Below are 16,902 nucleotides of genomic sequence, written 5' to 3' on the forward strand. Positions count from 1 at the left end.
TTGCAAGTCAGCTGAAATATTCTTTAAAAAGCATCTGAGTCTACCATGCTTGTTAGGAATAATTCTGTGACAGTTTTAAACTTATTATTATTTTTATTATTAACTTCTTCCAGAGTTATTTTTCCACTCAGATTTTCACCTTTTTGAGTTGATTTTGTTAATTTTTCAAAATTTCCCCAGGAAATCATCCATTCCATCTAGTATGTGTTTTAGGATCAAGTTGTACATTGTGTTTTCTTTAAAAAAAATTTAATCTCATCTTTTTACATTGTGATATTCCTTAACATTGTGGTTATGTGAACTCTATTTTCTCTCTATCACAGGTTTGTATATCTGGTTGTATCTATATAACTGGTTGAGTTTATATAAACTAATATTTTAAATAAAACTAATTTCTGCCTTTTTGCTATTTTTAATGGTAGTATTTTTTAAAATACCACTATTTTTGCCCTCATTTGTCTTCCAATTAATTTGTTAGGCCTAATTTCTATAATTGAAAACTAATATTACTTTCAAATTTTCCCATGATCTAAAGCATTTCTGGTTCTATTTAGGCCTGTGGGTTTACCTTAGGTTCAGATTTGGTCATGTCCCATAGATTTTAATTTGCAATCTTCTCATTGTTCCCAATTCCCAAATATGCTGCATAGAATTAAGTTTAGAAAAGTTGGAAAATGCTTGAGAAATCCTGGGGCAAGAAAATTAAAATATTATGATACCTGTTTGGAAGGGGAATGGGGCCGGGAGTTGAGAGATGGGTCAGGGAAAAAAGGTGAAAAGAATATAAATCACCATATCAATTTTGCTACCAATAATTGTTTGGTAGATGGGTAAATGTTTTGTCCATACTTTAGATCATGATTTTTAATCACTTCTTACTCCATAGCAACACTTCTTTTCAGGCTATATAGTGTCTGGTTTGAGAATCTTCATGAATTGGCCTAAGAATCCTTTCCTGTTGCCTTCTTATTTGAAGGGGATAGAAAACCCCCTTTGGATCACAAACTCACTCAAAACTTTTTAGATACTGCTTTATCATTTTCTGGCATTTAGTATTTCGGATGAAAAGTCCAATGACAATAAAATTTTATTTTCCCCTTTAGGTATTATTTTTCTGACTCTATATTACAGGGTGTATTTTTATTCTTCCTATTTTAAAAATTTCACCAGAACTTTTGAATTTCAATAAGACAGACTTCAAATTATTCCCTTTTCATAAACATAATGTTCTCTCTAATCTCATAGGAATTTAAAATAAAGGTTTTCTTATATTTATACTTATGTCTTAGTACTAGTCAATATCAATTGTACTTTTGCTCTGGCCCCCTATTTCTATGATTATAGGTCTTTTCATAACGTTGATAACATTTTATTGCCCATTCTCACAGAAAAGGAAAATTTATGTTTGTCCAATATTATGAGTGCAAATGATCTTTGTCACAGTTTCAGAGGAACCTGTTTCTGTTATTTTAGTCTCAGAGACTGTGAACATTTTTATTTTCTGGAGTTTCATTATAGAACATGAAGAAATAGTTGGTCATAAAAGGTATGGCAAGAGCCACTTTTCCAGTGGTTTCTTTTCCAGGTGGTATGAGTGGCCACCCAAAAACTCATGGATGTGCTCTGCCCCTTCTCCAAGTGGCATGGCTGCAGTACTCAGGACTCTACTGGCTCCTGCAGAAATCGACTGGCATTGCTTACCATGTCATCCATGCTAGCTGGTGTCTAGGGATGAGTCCCGCTGTCAGTAGCTTAGAAAATATCCTCATTCATTTATGAAATGCTTCATGAGTACACATGATGTAGAAGTGACTGGGCTAGATATTGGGATAGAGCAGTAATGAAGAGACATACCTACCAGCCCTTTCAATAGAGAAGACAGACATTGAACAAGTATTTATTCAATCATTTTTAATAATATTTTTAAATTCTGGAGCTTACAAGGGAGTTCTTGGATGAGGACATAAATTTTGGAGTCATTAAGTTATAGGGTAATTAAGGTTATGGGAGTGGATATTATTGTCTAAGTAGAGAGTATAAAATGAAAAAAATAAGAGGGGCTAGCACCAAGTTTTAAGGAATTCTAACTCTTAAAAGTCTGGTGGAGAAGAATAAATTAGAAACTAAGAAGGACTAGTCAGAGAAGTAACAGAAAACGTTTGAAATATATTTCAACTAAATGGAATGCCTGAGTTGGACACTGTCATTTGCTTTCTTGATTCCTATTCCCTACTTATTTCCTCGTTAACAAAGCTTAGCTTGGTTTGGGGTAGCCATGTTCCCAGTCTCACTTTCTCAATCTCCTTTGCGTATAGGAGTAGCCATTAGACAGCTCTAGCCAAGACAATGAAGTTCCCTGTGTGTTTTTAGAAAAGCTTTTTGATTCTGATTTTTAAAAAGAGGGAAAGGGGTTTCAGATGCAGTTGTTCCTGCTCATTGTCCTTCTCTCTTCTACCTGTTTTGAAGACAGACTAGCTTTCTGGATCTTCAGCAACAACCTTGCCACCATGAGGTAATATGCATGGAAATAAGTCTACTCATTAAAACTATGAAGGTTCAGATATGTTCACAATGGGATTACTTACCAGCATGACAAATGCCAACAGCCACCCACCTCCAGGTTTATTGTTAGATGAGAAGATTAAAGTTATTTTTGTTTTAGCCATCGTAATGAGCTTTTCTATATCTGCAGTTGAACACACTTTTAATTAATAAAATTGTCATCTTAAACTTAAAATGGCTTCTCTACTATAAATATAATTATATTTGATTTTGCAAAAGTAGAAAAAATAAAGTCTACGTAATCTGAAATATTTTTCTATGAATTGCTCAGTTCATAATAAAAAATAAAAGAATAGCAGAAAACAAAACAAAACAAAAACAGTCCTCCTGTTTTCATCTGATTTTCTCTCATCATGAAGAAGAAAACTAATTTTTTTTTCCAGTTTTTTTTTTACCAAATGTCCAAAACTCAGTCTCCATTCAATAATTGAATGTGCATTGCCCATAGAGGGTGAAACTAAGGAAAAGTTTTCTGAAAAGGGAGATCACAGAGAGGGAGGAGCTCAGAAAATTGACTCCTTGAAGTTGTTTATAAAATCCTGAGCTTACCCATGAGTGATGTATGTATTGATTTGACCCTAAACAGCATAACTGGACTTTGATGACAGACTTACAGAATAGTTGCCATCCAGACCCCAGGCTGGCCACTGGGTAGCACACACAGGACAGATCTGAAGAGTACAAAGGCTTTTTAAATTGAACTGACGTTGGAACTACTCCCATAGAAGGCAAACCTGAAGATGTGGCCTCAATTTAACAGAGTCACTTGCCGGCTAAGACAAAAATATCAATATTCTCCACATGCTTTAAACAAGATGATGAATTTCAAAATATACTATTAAAATGTCCAGAATACATGAGAAGAATGAGGGAAATCTTAACTTACATGGAAAAAAAATCAGGACACCAATGTAAGATGACACAGAGATTGAAATTATCTGACCATGATTATTATAAAAATGCACTAAGATTTCCACTTCTGGAAAGATGGAGTAGATGTACTTCTCCCCATTCCCCACACTAAGTATAGCCAAACACCCTGAACATTATATAAAATAACCTTAAGTAGACTAAAATATGCAGAAAACAAATAAAATTGGCCAGGGACCTTGGGACCTAAGGTGGTAAGTTCCTTGGGTTTTCCTTTGCCTCATATACCCCACTGGGTATTAGAGACGTCAACAACCTGGAAATGCCAATGGGCACAGACAAAAACCAACAACAATGACAACAAAACCCTGCTCTCTTTAGCCAAAGGACCAGGAACACCTACAGCTAACTTCATACTTAATGATAAATGACTGAATACTTTTCCCCCAAATCAGAAATAAGGCAAGGATGTCTGTTCTCCTCACACTACTATACAACATGGAACACCTAGACAGAGCAATAAAGCAAGAACAGGAAAGGAAGAAATAAAACTCCCTATTTGCAGATGACATGAATGTTTACATAGAATATCACACGCACAAAAAAGAAAAAATATACAAAAAAATATCTAAATTTAGTAAGTGTGCATTCAGGAAGGTGACAGGATGCAAAAATCAATTGTATTTCTATATGCCAGAAATGAACATGTGAAAACCAAAATTGAAAATACAATACAATTCATAATCACTCAGAATAAAAGGAAATTCTTAAGTGTAAATCTGAAAAAAAAAAAAAAAAAAAAAGTACATGGCTTGTATGTTGATAAAAGAAATGAAAGATTTAAATAAATGCAGAGACAGACCCTGTTCATGAATTAGAAGATTCAACATACTCATAGTAAGGACACCAATCCTCCCCAAATGATACACAGTTTTAATGCAATTCCCAGCAAAATACCAGCCAGATTCTTTTGTAGTATAGACAAGATTATTCTAAAATTCATATGGAAAAGGAACTAGAATAGTTAAAACAGTTTTGAAGAAGAATAAAGTGGAAGGAACCACTCTATCCAATTTCAAGACTTTTTATGTAGTTACAATAATCAAGATTGGTGTTGGGAGAGACAGACACATAGCTCAATGGGATCTGCTACTTGCTACAACCAGTGTTGGAGACGGTCTTCAGGGGGATCTGAGACCAAAATCAATGATACCCTAGTCTCCTGCTATTCCTTGGCAGCAAACTCTGTATACTCTAGCCCAGCTTTCTTAATGTACCATCTGCACTACGATCACCAGGCTTTAAGCAGAAATCTTCTGCCACTGACATTTGTATCCCTTTATTGAAGAAATGTTTATGAACAACTTGCTCATTCCTGGTGGTGACAGAGGAGCCTCCAGTCTTGGAGCCTATCAACTGGACCTGCCCAGGGGCAAGGCCAAGAACACCAGGTCTCAGTGAGGGTCTCTGACTTGGCCTACTCCTGCTGAGCCTCCCTTATAACCTACATGAGGTGATTCCCCAGGTCAGCTGGTCCAGGTGCTAGGTGAATCTAAACAATGCAAACTGATGAATAAAGTTGCTCAGGAAATAATAATGGAATCCATGTGTCATAGCACATAGCGTGTATGTGAGTGGTTAGCTACTTGTGTGCGTTTCCTATTGCTGATATAACAAATTACCACAAACTTAGTGGCTTAACATAACACAAATTTATAATCTTATAATTGTGGAGGTTCGAAAGTTTTAAATGAGTCTCACTGGGCTGAAAACAAGGTGTCAGCAGGGCTGCATTCTCTCTGGAGAGTCTAAGAACGAACCCATTTCCTTGCCTTTTCCAGTGTCCAGAGACCTGCATTCCTTGGCTTGTGGCCTCTTCCTCCATCTTTAAAGCCAGCATCCATAGCATCTTCAAATTTCTCTCTGTCTCTGACACTATCTTATCTCCATCTTTCATTTATAAGGAACTTTGTGATTGCATTGGGCCCATCCAGGTAATCAAGGATCATCTTCCCATCTCAAGGTCAGCCAATAAGCAACTTTAATTCCATTTATATCCTAAAATTCTCTCTTGCCAGTCACAAGTTCTGAGGAGTAGGATGTGAACATATTGGGGGGAACCATTATTCTGCCTACCACACTACTGATGAAATTATTTCGATAAATTTGCTCCACAGTTACATAATACTATTTTCAAGACCTTCCAAAAATCTGTGCATATCTCTTCAGGTGTCATGTTCTTGTACTTTCCTCATCTACACCCCTCAGCACTCAAAAGCAGTGGTGCTTAAAGTGTGGTATCCAAACCAGCATCATCAGCATCACAATGGAACTTGTTACCCACCCCAGAACTACAAATTCAGAAATTCTGGGGGTGGGGCCCAGCAATCTGTGTTTTAACAAGCCCTCAGGGTGATTTTGATGCACACACATGTTTGAGAATCACTTGGCTGGGGACCATTATGTGTGGAAGCTTCTTACACTGAACTATAATTCTAAAATCCTGAGGTGCCAAAAAAATGTATACACATGACTTGTATTCATCTTTTGTTGTTGGTGTATATTATTACAATTTTAATACAGTTTTTTCCCTTTTTAAAATGTGTATACTTTTTTTGGCACCTTCTGTATATTGCTTTCAAACTGGAATTGTCTTTACTATCTACCGTACAAACAAGTTCTGGCATTGTGGAAACTCCACTCTAATATCCAGGAAGAAATGGAACAAAACAACGCACACATACCTCAAAGAAAAAGTCACCAAAATTTTAACAGTTAGTGCTTTCTGGGTGGTAGAATAATTGATTTCCCCCCCACTGGGCTTTATTATGTTTCCAAATATTTTATATTAAACATATATTATTTTACAGTGGATAAAGAAATAGATTGCAAAATGGAAGGAACAATTTGTAGTCAAAATACAAACATTCAAGAAAATACCAAACTCCTCTTCAGCCATATCAATAGCCAGGCCTATCGAACAGTAATATTAATTTGGCTCATTCTTTTTTCATCCCTGAAGCGTCTCAGCTTTTTATTTGATCATTGTGCGCAATAGCCATGGTCTTAACAGGTCAGTATAAAGCAGGACAAGTCATTTTAGAAGAGTGAAAACATCTAGAGATCCTGAGGACAGAAGCCAAACCTCCCTAATGCAGCCAGTCTGAGATGGGGTGGCCAAGTCACACAAGTCGTCACCTTTTCTCAGGACGCTGATAAGCCCAGGACCAACAAACTCCCCTCAGTCCCACTCAGTCTAGCAACACGCTTCACCCCCTACCCCAGATTTTTTTTTCTAAAGCAGACAATGTGGTATTGTGATTAGATATAAACTGAAAGTGTATTTTCTGCCCTTCAGTAATTACACTGCCTTATGGTAGCATTATTCAGTGTGAAGCCTTATTATGCTGCAGAATGAAATTCTGTATAATTTTCTTCTCCAATGCACAAATGGAAATCATATTTTGGTCTGAGTTGGGAAGAAAGGCTCAGTTATCACTTGTGAGCGTGGTGTTATTTTCCCCAGAATTAAAAAATCCATCTGGGTGTCCGACCTCGCTCACCCCGCTGCCTCTCCATTCAGCCTTTTGTATGCAGATGAACCTTATCAATTTCCACCGCCTCAAAAGCCCGCACCCAGCTTGGTGCCTCCCCCTGGTCTGCGAGGCTTTAATGGAAATGCATGAGGCTTTTTTTTTCTTTGATGTCTGTGCAATATACGCATTTGGATAAAAACCTGTGCTTTTATTTAGGGGGAGGGGAAGGGGGTTCAAATCAAAGTTAAAGTCTCTACCCTATCGCGCCTGGCTGGCGATTAGCGGAGGAGAGAAAGGAACAGCAAATCCAACACAGAAGCTATGAAACTGGGGTTATTCAGATTATTGACTAACAAATAAAGGGGCATGGGATGTCACATTTGTATTCTAAGGGTTTTCATCCCGCCACAGGCCTCATCAACAACTTAGTGGAGTGCGGCTAAATCCCCTGTGTTAACACGCGGGGCTCCGGGGGCTGCGTGTGATTAATGCATTAATTGCAGCTCCCTCAGGCCTAGCGCTGGCTGCGTCAGTAATTCACTTAAGGCCAGTTGGCCCTTTAGTTATTCTACAATCTAATGTAAACAACTCGCAAATAACACCACTCAGCCGTTCACCCAGATCCGATGCTGTTTCCCAGGCTATTAGCAACTTCCAATGAATGATTCATCCGCCAGTGACAAAGCCTGGCCACGGAATTGTGTGACACCGCCAGGACTACAGGCGTAGATCAAAACAGCCTGGCTTTCACCCCACGAAGAGACAGACTCCTGCGCCGCTCAGAAATGCAGCTTTGCCAGGCCAGGTATACACAGCACATAGTAAACGGTTGTTTAAAAAATGCCTACAGCCCTTTCTCTTCACCAAGGTAAATCATTTAGGAAGAAGGAGAAAAAACAAGCAAACACACATTTTGTTTGGCTCTAAGTATCACCATCTCATTACATTTGTGACAGACAAGTTTGACTCTGTTGACGGAGATTTTATATTGTGACCTAATGATGCAATTCATGTGAGCCTTGAGTTGAGAGTCAAGAATGTGATGACCTTCCCTAAGCTAGGGACAGCTGGGTTGTATGAAAGAGTGAGCAGCTTAGCTGCTCTGACTCTGAAGTAGAGATATTTGTTTTGTTTGCCTAACGAGATTGTTATAAGGATTTTAAAGTAATAATAAATAAACTTGTAAGTTTTCAAAACTTACTAATAATGTAAGTACTAATCAAATGAAGAATTAAGGCTCTTACTGATTAATATGCTAAAATAATAAATCTTTGTTTTCGCAGCACTTTAAATTTTACAAAGAGTAGTCATATACATGAGTATTTATAGAGAATTTCAACTGTACAGAACTGGCACAACAAGGATTAACCTACTTTTTAGATCTGAATGATCAGGTTTAAGGAAAGAAGCAGAAACCTCAGGGTTAAACTGTTTACCCCTTGCTGGACTCATCTAACTTCTGCCTGAAGAGGAAACAACTGCTTCAACAATCAACAAGGTTGTTGAACAAGATATCTTTGGCTATCTCTAATTTGAAGAAAGTTTTCCTTAGAGGGGCATCTCCACTGGTTCCTCCACTCATTCTTTGTATGGGATCCCAGAAAACAAATCTTTCTCCAAGTCAGGAAGACACTTGACCCCACAAATGAGAGAATCAAGTCTTGGAGAGGGCTCTGGAAATCAGATCCTAGCTCAGCAATCAATCAAAACCATTGCATTCTTCCCCCTTTTTTTCTTTTTAAAATTTAAACGTAAACACACAGTCAAAAAGAAAAAAGTCCAAACAGAACTCATGGTATAAACTGACAGTATATATTTGCACTACCCCACCCCACTCCACCCAAATAGTCCATTTTCATTGCCCAAAAGTAACCTCTATTAACCATTTCTTGAGTAACCTTCTGGCAATTTGAATGCAATTCATAAATTTACAAGGATACACAAACACAAAGTTGGATAACTGTGCATAGTTTTCTGCAGCATTTTTGCTGACCAATATCTAGAACATCTGAACAATATAGCACATGTAATATACAAAGGTGTTTACTGGAAAAGTATTTGTAATAGAATTTTGTGTCTAAATTCATATGTGAGATTGGCCAATAGTTTTCTTGCACTGTTTTTGTAGGTTGTTACTGGGTTTGCTAGCCTCATAAAATGATTGGATAGGTTCTCTCCATCTCTTTTTCCTTCCCTATGTTTTGGAACAGTTTATATATGATATGAAAGTTCTCTGTTCTTTCAAAATTTGTAAAACTCATCCCTAACACTGCTTCGACCTACTGCCCTTTTTATAAGTAATTGTTTTATTACTCTTTCAACTTCTTCTATGATTATCGTCTAGTCAGTTTTTCTATTTCCTAAGCAAATTTTTATTTTATGTTTTCCTTTCCTAAGCATTTAAAAATTTTGTCTGTATTTTTACTATATTCGTATAAAGTCATGCTTTATAATTTTATTTCCTATATGTCTGTAATCACATCCCTTTTAAATTTATGTTGTTTACCTATGCCTTCTCTCTTCTTTCATTAATTGGGTAGAGGGAAAATTATTTTTCCTCCCCTATGGTACTTGCCAAATATTTGTATATTTTAGTAATCTTTTCAAAGAACCAGCTTCTGGTTGTATTCATCAACTCTGTTTTTGATTTTGTAATTTAACAATTTCTTTTTATTTTTACTAATTCTTTTTTCTTAATTTATTTGGGATCATTCTATTTTATTTTTTTTCTAGATTCTTAAGTTGAAATCTTAGTTAATTGATTTTCATACTTCTTGTATTCTAGTAAATACATGTAATGCCATGCATTCTCTTCTGTCTCTGTCTAACCCACAGACTTTGATAGTTGTGTTCTTAATTTTGTGCATTTCCAGAGTTGGTAATGACCATTTTTTTTATTTCCTTTTCAGCTACAAAATTATTCACAAGCATGATTTTTAATTTCCAGGGACAAAACTTTCCTTTGATTGTTAATTTATGTTTCTATTGCCTTGTGATCCATAAATATAAGTCATATGATTTTTGCTTTCTGGAATTTATTGAGATTTCTTGTGTAACCTAAAACATGGTCAATTTTCGTGAAAAACCTGTTTGTGTTTAAAAATAACGTTTTCTCTGTTAGAATAAATCAAGATTTTTAATTATGTCATTTTATTTTCCTACATCCTTCAATTCATTTTACTTCATTTTTCTGCCACATCTAGTAATTGAATGCAGTAAGTTAAGGTTTCTCACTATGATTATGAATTTATTGATTGATTCTTGTGTTTCTGTTTGGCTTTGCTTTGTTGTAAGGTAACTAGTGTCTCTAATGACCTAGCCCCCAATTCCTATCAGATGTATTGGAACATGTGCCATATGTCTTAATTTTTCTTTCACACTTTGCTTTCTAGGAGAATTTCTAGGTTGGTCTTGTAGCTTACTCTCCTGCTCTTCAATTGTTTCCATTCTGCTATTCAAACTGTTAATTTTTATTTCACAAACCAAAATTTTAATTTCCAAATCTCTAATTGATTATTATGTATGCAATATCCCCTATGACTCTCTAATGATTTTAATTAAGCTTATTCTAATGCCTCATTCTTTTTGCTTTTAATTAGCCCAACTTCCTGGTATCAGTTCATCCACTTGTTGAGCCCGGTGCCTCACTTGCATAGTTTTGGCTTTCCTCATATATTTGTTGAATCTTGTTTGTGTGCTCATGTCTATATTTCTGATTCCCATTAGACTACAGATGAAAGCCTGCCTCCAGAGGTTGTTGGAAAGGCATGGAACATGAGCTGGACAGTGTAAGCCCATAGCTGGCTCCCTGAATATCAGAGCCTCTATGGTAGCACCAACCTCCTGAGGCACTGTCCTTCATCTCTGAGCAAAAGCCCACCTTCCCCATCTGTGGCTTGTTGACTGCTTTGACAGAGGAGAGAGGGGTGGGAGTTGAAGACATTTCTCCTGCCAGGTGAGACTCCCACTCTGCTCCCCAGCAGCCAAACTCTCCTTTGTAGCAATGCTCTTCTGCAGACATTTCCTGCTTCTGTCTGATTTCAACTGCCTTTCGTCTCTCTGAGATTCCCTACAGTTTTGGATGCATCGGTGACACCTCTTATTTTCCACTCTTGTAATGGATTCCCCCCCCCCCCCAAGAACTATATCCCTTTTCTATGCTTTCCACAGATTTGGGAGTGAGAGATGAGTCCGCAGTGTGTGCTTAGCTGGCCTCTTGATCTACTCTCCGACAATTAATTTTGAATGGCTTATTGACTGTTTGCTGTGAAATGGACACCTTCCCTAAACAATACTTACATGTCTTTGAAACAAAGGCAAAAAGATGGGTTTGGGGATTGATGCTGGATGAAGTGTGGGAAGAATGAACTCTTATGGTTGTTGGATATTAATTCTTAGGGAAAGTATTTGCATATACCAGAATACTAGTGTTTAAAAAAAAAGTTGAACACCAGATGATTGGTATTCATTTCTGTTCTCTGGTGACTGCTGTAGGAGGAGCCACAGAGGGCTGGGCGTCATGGGCTATTCTAGGAAACAGCTGCGTCTATTTGAATAAGAGGGAAGGGAGGGCCCATCTATTTACAGGTCAACAGTAGCCTCCATATCTGATGCCTTGTGGAACTAATTCCTAATTGGGGCAGTGTTTGTCAACACTGACAGGACCCTAATACACTGTAATCGCTCCAGCCACAAGCTCTGATAGAGATCTTAATCTCCACACTGTCCCCTTCAGAGGCAGCAAGCCTGCTGCCCACCCCCTCCTTCCCCATTCTTGGCTCTGTCTCTCTCTCTTTCTCTCAATCCCTTTTCTCTCCACTCTCACCCTTTTTTGTACCACTTTTGTATTTCTCTATTACCACTGCCCTTTGTCTCTCTTTCACAGCCTGGTTCAGTCCTTCTTTCATCCTTTGTAGGGTCTTGGGTCTCCCTCTTCATCCTTCTGTCTGTCGTGTTCCTTTTTCTCTCTCATAAACACCCATCAAATTTAAATCCTCAAGAGTTCCCAGGGAGTTTAGGCCGCATTTAATCTTAATATGTGGATAGTTATTTGTTCAATGTCCACAATCTCTGAAATCATTAAGAAAGTTAAATTACACTTTGGCAAATTTTCGCAAATAGAAACAGAGGGTTAAGATAAATGTTTGTGGCAAAGAAAGAGTGACTTTTTTTCTTGGTGTCTATATTTTGCTAATTTGGCAAAATAATTGTCTCACCTTAGCTAGAATCCTGGTTGGTAGGTAATATCTGCAGTACAATCTGAACCAGGCCTAGGAGCAACATGTTTACATAGAGCCAAACAAGCAGCAGGAACCAGTGAATCAGGATGAAGCCCTTCTGTTAAGTACCTGTGCCGGGAGACCACATGGGTAATGTCCCAGTTCCAAGAAGATCTGGAGAGACCTGGGTAGAAAGCAGTGGCCAAGCAGGTACCCTTTCCTTCCCTTTCATTCAGTTTTCAATTGTGCCTCCAAAATAGCTGGTTGCCATTTGAATCACATTGTTGGTGCTGAGTCTAATGCATCATCACTTCCTCTCTCTTATCCTTCAAACTCCTCCTCGGAAATGTTCTCACCCTTAGGGTCTCAATTCAAACGTTTTACCTCTTCAGAGAGGTAAAATCCTGACCACTCTAAACAGAGTATTAGTAGCTCTTCACACATCGGTTACTCTCTATCGTAACCTGTTTATTTTCTCCATAGCACTTATTACAAACTGCAATTATTTATTTATTTCCCTCCAGGATCATAAGCTTCATGAAGGTAGGGGATGTCTCTTTACTTGCCCATGATGTCCCCATTATAGTGCTTGGCACATAGTAGATCTTCCATACACATTTGTCGAATGAAATAATCGATGAATGAAGGAATGAATGAAATACAGAGCACAGAATGGGGAGACCATCCTCTAATCTCTCTCCTTCCTAACACTAGTGATCATAATTTCATTGCCTTAATTTCCTCTCTTCTCAAAGATTCTTAGTGACCAATATAAACAAATCCAATCTTCTGATTTTCTCCTTTGAGTCCTAAATTTTTGTCCCAATCTCTCTAGCCAGCCTCGTTGATATATTTCTTAAAATTTCCTTTGGCGAACCCTCTACTGGGACTCATGCTCTCTCCTACATGCCTTGCACAGTCTCACCTTTGCTCAAACTGTTCTTCTCCCAGGATGTCAGCATGCTGAGAGCAAGCCATGCTTTGTCCTTCTCTGTATCACTAAACCCAGAGCAGACTTTCCAAAACCCCTCTGTGTTCTGGTTATTGGCACCAATTCTTGTCTCATTCTTTAGAGCTGGCTCTCCACCCATATTATCACAGTCTTCAGAGAAGAATGCCCTCTTGTCACCTATGGGGACTACAGGTGTCATGGAATTGAACTTACAATCAAGTCAGCCTCATACCCAGTTCCACTAAAAACTGCCTCTGCATTAGTGAAACCTCTGGGTTTTCTTAGGGCCAGGCTACAGGAAGGAATTTCTGACCTGAAGCTGAAGAGATGTCTGAAGAGTTAAGAAAAATGTATGAGGAGATGGAGGCCGTGGGAGGGAAGAATGGGAATCACTGAAAAGGAAGAAAAAAGACATAAAGGAGATTCTAGAAGTGGAGGAGACATAAGCAGATCCCCCAAAGCCAGGGTCTAGTGGTGGGAATTGGCGAGCCAAGGAGGCAAGCAAAAGCCACTGAGGGCTGAGTCAGTAGGGAGTGGGCCTGAGAGTGGGACTGCGGCCTCTGGCAAGTGCCTGTGGCCAACTGAGGCCTCGTCAGAGGTAAGCCAGGAGTGAGGAATTCTTCCCCCTTTCTGCTGTCTCCCCCTCTCTTTATTCCTCTGTCTTCCTCCATTCCCTCCTCTTCCTTTTATCCCCTCTCCTCTCCCTCCTCCTCCTCTTTCTCTTCCCTCTGGTTGTCTCACACTAAGCCCCCTCTTTCTTGTTCATACTAATATTGTTTCCCCGCTTTTGTGCACTTTCTTCTTCATACACTTCCTCTCCTCAGAGAGGTGAAACTCCCCAAATGGTGTGAAGTTGAAGGCACATCATCAAACCCCTACGGAACTCCCACCTCCTTTGAATGGATACAGTCCACGCTCTGCTTCTGAGAAATCCCCACAAGGCCCCCAACAAAGTAAGTCCTAAAAGTCCAGCACTCCCCGCAGTGTCAGCTATCTCACACTTTTTGTTTTTCCTTTTCCCAGTAGCTCCTACAGTCTTTCTGCATCTGTCCCAGCCATGGATACGCTTACCTGTGATTTATTGATGATAATCATAGAAAAGCCATTTGTAATCAAACGTTAAACAAAGACATTCTCTCGCTGAGAGGGAGTGATAACGCACCATTTAGTAATTTTTGTGCAGCTGGTAATTTGGAAAATGAATGATAATTTCTGAGCCTTGAAAAACTACATTGACAATGCCTGGTGTTATTCACCTAGTGAATAAAGACACCTTCCTCTCCATGTCTTGTGATAAATTTCTTTTATTAGGGCTACTTACGCGGGACTTTATCTTAATGGTCTCTTATATGGAGCAGTTGTGCTTAGGCCGTTAGGCTGTTTTTCATCACGTCTTAAGCACAGGGCTCAGAGAAAATAAATAGCAATAGTGGTTCCAGGCAGCTCAGCTGCTGTAGAAATTAGGCCCTGAAGCTAACTGGTTTACCCAATCACAACTCACTGGAAATGGACAGAGAGTGTTTGCCCTTCTCTCTCCCGTATGGGCCCTTCCTAAGTGACTCTTACCTTCCCTTCTTGATCTACACTCCCTAATTAGTTCCCCTATTTGCACTTTTCCCCATGTTAACTCAGTATTTCTTTCAGTGTGGAAGGAAGTTGTAGTACATCGAGTAACTAAATAGACATTATGTTGTCCTGTACAGGTTCTCTGCAACCTGCGTCCACCAAAGAGAAATCCTGGTAGGTGGTCAGGGGAATCTGGGGAGGAAGAACAGCCACCCACTCTACACTGCCACCAACATGGCCTATGACAGCCACACTAATGTCCCATCAGTGATTTGCTTCAGCTACAGGTTATATAGCTCACTGCCTTCTGAGACCCATCTGAGGCCCGGCTGACTCTTAGTGCTGTTCCTCTGAGTACTATTCGTCTGAGTGCTGTACCTGACCGAGGTAGGCTGCTTCAGGGTGCCGTTCACAAACTCAGGGCCTCTCTACAGGCATTGCAGCCTGTCTCCACCAGGAGGTCCCTAGGTTCTGTCACCCTGGGGTCTCAGAAGGCAGTGAGCTATATAACCTGTAGCTGAAGCAAATCACTGATGGGACATTAGTGTGGCTATCATAGGACATGTTTAAATGTCAAAAGATGTCAAAGAATACTCATGAATCCTGTCCTTAGGTGATTTCCCCTTTCCCATAGTCCCCCAGTCCTTAACCCTGTCTCCAACCACCGCCATCAGTTCTCACCTACAACTATCACAGACCTCAGAAAAGGCTGTCAGTCATTCTCTGGGGAACAGAGAGAGGAATAGAGGGAGGCTATCTTTGTAAACCAGTGGCACATCTAAAAGTCCGTAAGACATTGCAACTTGTCTTACTATCCTAAAAAAGTGTCTCCTTCTCAGCCTTGAAGTGAACTACAAAGAGCTCTCTTTCATTGCTTTAACCTAGGACACACACAGCTCCAGGAGGGAGGGGGGATAAATATTAACAGCTGACATTTAACTCATATTTACTATACGCTAGGCATTGTGCCAAAAGCTTTGCATTGATTACCTCATTTAACCTTCATAAATCCTTAGTTTGTAGGTATTGTTATTTTCTTTCTAGCTTTATTGAGATATAATTGACATATAACACTGTGTAAGATTAAGGTGTACAATGGGATGACTTGATACATGTATTTATAATGAAATACTTTCGGTACTAATATTGTATTTGATTTTTACTGTTGGAGAAAAGAAAGACAAGGGGGCGTAAGCTACTTGCCCAGAGCCACGAAACTGGAAAGTCCTGGAGTTGGAGTTGGAACCCAGGCGATCCGACCTCAAACCCCTTACTCCTTTCCTCGCTGCTCTCCTGACAATAATAATCCCTTCCAGCCATACTCTTGAGTGGTCTGAAAGGGGAGAATATACACCCTCTTCCACCACAGGTGGGTAAAGAGAGATGGTGTGTCTGAGTCCATTCCACTCCTCCCCACACACCAGGCAGCTTATAGCCCTAGGAGAGCCCCTCCCTGGAATTCCATGCCATCATACATCCGAGACGCAGGGTGGATTTCCAAGCACCCTCAATGGGCAGCTGACACTCATTCATCTTCCTGAGGAGATGGACCAACCCCTGCTTAGAACTGATTATCATCTATTTCTCAGTAATACCCTTCTACTTATCAAGAAAGTACTGGTCATGTCCTATGGGTTCAAATACCACTCTCTCTAAACATAGTTCAACCGAAGGGAGCCTGCCATCCAACTCAAGGAGTCTCTGCCTCCCCCACCTCAAAGAGTGACAGTCCCATCACTGCCCTCTACTCTCTGTCCATCTCTCCTATATTTGGCCACGGGGTTGCTTTTTGGTCCCATTTGGATGTGGTCTGAAATTTCTGTCTTGGGTTTCAGAAGCAGTGTCCCATCCCATAGGAGGGCAAATTCCCTCCCACTGGTTCCTGAGTGGAGAAACTACTGTGATGTACCCCCCTACTTCTTACCTTGACAGATCCCCACCCCACCCCATCCAGTCTCTGGCTGTCTTATAAACTAGCACAGATCCTAACCAGACTACTTCCAAATAATGGATCTCTTTTCAGTGTCAAGAAACTGCAAACCCCATAGCTCTCTCTGATCTGTTGTTCCTGCTGCAGAACCACTGTATCACATGTCTTTTCTCTCTTGCAGTGTTGTATTGAACTGTGGATTTAAAAAAGAGATTCTTTCTATGGAAAGTAATCTTGCAGGGTGATCTGATCATAAATTCCTAACCG

The sequence above is a fragment of the Rhinolophus sinicus genome, chromosome 5 (genome assembly GCF_057876585.1).
Source record: "Rhinolophus sinicus isolate RSI-liver-muscle chromosome 5, RSI-T2T, whole genome shotgun sequence".
Lineage (NCBI taxonomy): Eukaryota > Metazoa > Chordata > Mammalia > Chiroptera > Rhinolophidae > Rhinolophus > Rhinolophus sinicus.